Source organism: Nuphar pumila, chromosome 3 (assembly GCF_984573655.1).
Source record: "Nuphar pumila chromosome 3, dmNupPumi1.hap1.1, whole genome shotgun sequence".
Classification (NCBI taxonomy): Eukaryota; Viridiplantae; Streptophyta; class Magnoliopsida; order Nymphaeales; family Nymphaeaceae; genus Nuphar; species Nuphar pumila.
In genome coordinates, this window is record NC_143251.1 from 12,693,268 (window position 1) to 12,699,716 (window position 6,449).

Below are 6,449 nucleotides of genomic sequence, written 5' to 3' on the forward strand. Positions count from 1 at the left end.
TGTTGACCCGCCAACCCGACCCGATTGCCACCCCTAGCCACCATCCTTATTCACTTAATGTCTCTCTTAAAATAAAACGTGTTTCATTATCCTATTATATTTTTCTAAGTCACTAATGTAATTCCCCTTCTTTGTCAAAATGTACATGCTTATTAGTATATGGATATTTTTCCTTCATTGTCAAAATGTATATTCTCATTAGTATATATATATATATATACTTTTTTTCTTACTTTGAATTAACTAATGTAACTCCTCTACGTGAATGGGAGAGTGGCTTCAGTCCATCATTACCCTAGTGTAACCTCTTGCTCATAAATAAAAATATGTTTCTAATAAGTATACCAATGACTTGAATAATTTGAATGTAATGCAATGTTTAAATGTCTTGCATGAAGTTATTTTCGATTTGATTATGTATCCATGATGATATAGAGTTGTGTAACTGATCAAATTGTATTGCAAGTTAAGGATAAGTTATCCATGATTAGCAAGTGATGTCATATCTTATGTTTTAATCTATCGCGATATTTTATATGAATGATTTGAATGTATTGCAATAACTTGAATGATTTGAATGTATTGCATGAAGTTATTTTCGATTTGATTATGTATCTTCGATAGGTATAGAGTTATGATTTGAATATATTGAAATGTATTGCAATGACTTGAATGATTTGAATATATTGCAATGATCGAATGCCTTGCATGAAGTTATTTTCGATTTGATTATGTATCCATGATGATATAGAGTTGTGTAACTGATTAAATTGTATTGCAAGTTAATGATAACTTATCCATGATTAACAAGTGATGTCATATCTTATGCTTTAATGTATTGTAATATTTGATGTGAATGATTTGAATGTATTAAAATGTATTACAATGATTTGAAGGTATTGCAATGCTTGAATGTATTGCATAATATTTTTTATTTGTTAGAATATGGTTCGTAGATGTTACAGTGGTCGAGCACCTAGTGGTACTCAGTCTCAATCTTCATATTTACGGTCTGCTTCGATAGGTATATTATTTAACTAATTGTATACTTGATTAGTTTAAATGCGCATTGTGTGAATTTTGTAACTCATTTTTCTATAGATGATGTTTTGCCTGCACATGACCTACCTACATCAGTTGTTTATACAAGTCACGAGACAACGCTGGATGCAGGGTTTTCTCAGTCTGACACACGATGACTCATTCAAATAGTGTATATTGATAATCAATCGTAAGTATTTTATTTTTACTTATCCTATACTTAGCTTATAAATATTGTATATTGATACTTAATATGTACCAATTCATATGCAACGAGAGATTCGAGCCACAAGAGGTAATACGAGAGATTAGACATTCACTAGTTCAACATCTACCAGGACTGGTCACTCAATGGAAAGAGTACTCGAAGGAGGTGTTGAACAAATTGTGGTCCTTATTCATGGTATACAATTGTTTCTCATAGTTAATGTGTTTTATATTTAATTTTTTGTTATAGTCATGTCTACTAACTTTCTAAAGTTATTTGTAGGCTTCAAATCATTTTGCGACTATGATGGAGGAGCAGAACACGAGAAAGGTGCGACAGAAGGTGACTGTCAGTCGATTTACAGACATGATACACAATATGAAGACTGCAATAAGAAAAGCATCTGACAGGATAGATGATCCACTACAGTGGAAGGGTCATGACCCTCCTACTATTAGGTCAGATGTTTGGGATGCAATGTGCGACAAGTGAGCGAGGCATGAATTTTGAAACCGCTCAGTGAAGGCTACACAAAACCGAGCGAAGATGCCCGATGCCCATCTACACACAGGTGGATCTAAGACTTTTGAGAGCCACCTAAAGAAAATATCAATTTTATAAGTATTGTTGCATACCTGTTAAATAATTTTTTTATCATTTAACTTCACAAGAAGCAGAAAAATGAGGCATTGTGCCATACAAGGACGTGCTTGTTGAAACACATAAACGTAAGACTATGTGAGAGTTCGTATTAGAGAAGACGATAACGATAACGATATGTATTTATTGTATTAATAAACATTGTAATATAAGGTTATCATAAAAATTATAATTCTTAGTTATTAATTCATATTATAATCATTACTTTGTAGGAGTCATACGAGCAACAGATGGTAGAGCGATATGGCGATGAATTCACTAAGCATTCGCCTTTTGATCCTGCAGCATGGGTGACAGCAACAGGTGAACACAAAAAGGTTCGTGTGTTCAGGTTTGGGAGTAATATGAACACTTCACCAATCGTTGCCTCATCCAGTCACGACTCTCAGACTTCTTCCGTCAGCATCAACTCCAAGCATCTGACTGACCCGCCTAATTCTTGGGATGGTATCCACCAGCTTGTTAAGGACACAATGCGTGACTATTTACATGAAGCAATTTCTGACGTTGTCCGTAATAAGTTGTGCAGCTTTTTTCGGGACAGGAGAACTTCATCTGCAGGTGCCACTCAGGTATGAAAGTTTCATGTGATTTGTTTCATATCGTTAGATTTCAAGCTAATATATGCATGATTAGAACACATATTTGCATGATTGAATCATTATGAATTTTTTATGTCAGCCTTAGAACACATATGAATTCTGTTAATATCCTTCACTTTGTTACTAGCTAGATTATGTGTAATTCACTCATGTTACTTTGATTGCCTATATTTAGGTGCATTGCATATAATTTATTTTATTATATTTTGTTTATCAATACTAACATTTCTTTTCTTTTGTAGGATATTGGAGATAACTAGCGTAGAGGAGCTGAAGGGGCAGATTGAGAAAATGAAGAAGATGATGCACAAAATCTTGGCGATGATTAGATCCATGTGTTAAATTTGTTGTACTTTCTTGTTGTTTCAAAAGAAAAGCTTTGTAAATGTTCACTTGTAAATAATTAAAACTTGGCAAGGATTATACTGGATCGATAAATTGTTTTAGTTGTTTTATATATATATTTTTATGTGTACTTTATTTTTTATACACAAGAAATATAAATTGTATAAGAAATATAAATTGTATCACGAGATTTTTTCTCGATATTTATGTTTTAAATATTTTTTTATTTTTTTTATTGTTTGCGACGGATTAGTGATGGATACTATCCGTCGCTATTTAGTATCGACATCTAATTTAGCAACGGATTAGAGACGAGTATTTATCCATCGCAAAAGTAAATCAGCCAATGTTTTTGCGATGAATTTTAATTCGTTGCTACAATAGCAACGAATTAAAATCCGTCGCCAAACCAAATCTTCACATATTAACGACGGCCTTGCGACGAATCATGGCATTCGCTAATTCATCACAAATTAACGATGAAACTTGTGACAGATAATTTTCGTCGCTAATTAGCGACTAAAATTTTATGATGAAAGTTATCCGTCGCTAAACTGTTTAGCGACAGATTGAGGTCGTCGCTAATCCACAAATTTTTTTTGTAGTAGTATATCATTTTTTTTCTAACTTGTTTAGAGTACTATTTTAACTCCCTGTTTACGTGGATGGGAGAGTGGCTCAACTCACTTTTTTTTTTACTTAAATGGGCTCTTAATAAAGAGAGCAAGAAACACGTTTTATTCTTACTTACTCTTGAATATTTAGTCATCCATTAGGACTTTTTTTTTTCTCTAAGTGGGGTCCACTAGAGACGACGCCCCTCTGTTCAACACATTTACTTCCGACATCAACGTGTATGCTCCCTAAGTATATATATATATACACCTTTCCTACCTTATGTAATCCTTCTTTTATTTAATTGCATTTAACACTATATATATTTTTTATTTTAACTTGTGTCCCATCATAAGTTTTTTTATTCATGTTGGATCCAATCTCATGCCTCTCGATCCATACACCAACCGAAATCAAATTTTGGATTTCGGATCTTTGGGATTTGGATTCAATTTGGATCATTTCAATATCCAGATACAATTATCAAAATTTGACTTTATATATATATATATATATATATATATATATATATATATATATATATATATATATCCTTCCTTGAATCTTTGGATATTGTCTAAGTACTGGATCTATTTCTCTATCTAATGGATTTCAGATAGTTTGGTGTTAGACCCAAATTAGAATCTCAGTAGTTATGAATTCACAATTTTAAAATTTTAAATATCGCAACTAATTTTTAAAATCCTTATAATTTTTCTCAAAAAATTGTTGGTCGTGCACTTTCTCTTTTTAAGAAAGATATCGACCAGCTAGCTCTTGCATTAATTTCCTGTGATCCATTTATTATTTTTGAACTGATCTCTTGAAAATCAATTGATTACACCAAAATGCCACAACACTGGCTGAAATGAATATGATCTGGTTCTCATGAAAGTTTTCTTTCATTGATGAGCCTGCTACTAATTTGGCATTTTTTATTCTAGTTCTGTACGGAATCTGTATGCCTGATGAAGTTTGTATGGACTAAAAATTTGTGAAGCTTTGTCTTTTCTGAATTTTGAATCGAGACTTTCTCTTCCTGTGTTAAAGCTCATATGGTATCCGGAGGTCCTATATCTCAATGACTGGGGGCATTATACTGGCTCTATTATCTTTACGAGACTCATCATTCACTCCAGCTTTCAAAATCAAGAATATGGGTCAATAGCGGTCACCTTTTTCAGCAAAAAAAAAAAATCACCATTATAGTGAGATTTTTGCTCTTGCTATTAGCTTCATCAGTAATGGCGAGTCATAAATCTCATTGTTGTTGCTCTATAACAGTTATGAATCTTACCGTTATTAGCTTCATCAATAATAACGAGCCATAAATCCGGTTGTTGTTACTTTATAACAATTATGAATCTCACCGCAATTAGCTTCATCAATAACGATGAGTTGAATATCTTTTAAAATGTTTTGCCCTTGCACATATCGGATCGTTAAAGATATATATATATATATATATATATATAATATATATATAGCGAGATTATCTGACCATTAGATATTACCATTAAAACATTTTAACAGTCAAAAAATCTCGCTATTATAAATCAATAACGGTGAGATCTGACTCTCACTGTTATAGAATGACGTCAGTGTTAAAAATGTGCCTCAACGTGCAAAAAACATGCATTGTCTTGAGGTGAGGATCTTATCTCATCGTTATTGATCTTTAACGATAATATCTAATGGTTAGAGAATCTCGTTGTTATAGATCAATAACAACAAGATTTAACTCATTGTTATAGGGTTTTACTTTATAATAGCGATAATTATAAAGTGATATCTATAAAAAGTGCTCATTGAATCGTTTTTATATATATATATATTTTCTCTCTCTAGTGTTGTTTGTTTCCTTACCCCTTTTGTTGATGGGTTTGATGGGATTAGGAATGGTGAGATTGTTATCTTTTCCTATCTATTTTGGGTTTTTGATCGAAACATTCACTTTGGAGACCCTTGCCCATTCTGCTTATTTTTCTTGTTTCTTTTTAAATCATTCTCTATAGAGGTGTTTGCAAGAAGAATGGTGAGATTAGAGAAAATAGAAAGCCAAAAACAATCGATCTGGAAAGCCTAAGGTTTCATGAATGTGTTGATTATTATGTTTTTTGTTCATTTTCAAGTTTATTTAGTGCATTTTGCATTTCTACTTACTCTTTTTATTTTCTTTCTTTTTTGTGAGTTTTTTTTTTCTTCGAATTTGTGATGTTGCACTTGTTTTTTGTTGTTTTTGAGGTGAAGTGTGTGAGATCGTGCTAGTGTCTTCTGGAGGAATCAATAAGATCAAAGGAAATAAGAAGCTATAAACAACTAATCATTTTCTGGTAAGCCTAAGGTTTTATGACTGCTTATTATTGTATTTTTTGTGTTCATTTTCAAGTTTATTTATAACATTTTGCATTTCAACCCACTTTTTTCGTTTTTTCCTTTTATGGTCCCACCTATTCTTACTGTAGGCTGCCATCTATGTCTACTCTTATGGGCACAAAAAGTGTCTCATCTACAATTATTTAGGGCTATGGATCTTACCACTTTACTCAAATGCCCTTGGTGCAAGAAATACTTAAATAGGCCTAAAACAAACAGGTATCATCTGTTAATTACAAGTTTATAGCTTATAACTGTGAGTTAATACTCTCTATCGTAACCTATAACGGTGAGATAGGGATTTTGCATCATAACTGGTTAAAACAACTTCATCATTAAAGATTGTTATGCTGCTATTGGTGTTCTTAGTTTGGGAGAGATTTGTGGCTGGTATTGGTTCACCCTTTACCAATGAGTTATTAATGTCATGGTTACTCAACAAAGTTTAATTTTTTAATGATTTATCGACGAGAATTCTCACTGTTATAGGCTTATAGCAGCGAGAAATAAGGCAATAGAGACAAGATATATCTGTTCTATTGACCTGTACCTTTGTAGTGAATTTATCTTTCATCCGGTATGGCCTCTCTCACTTTTCTTGA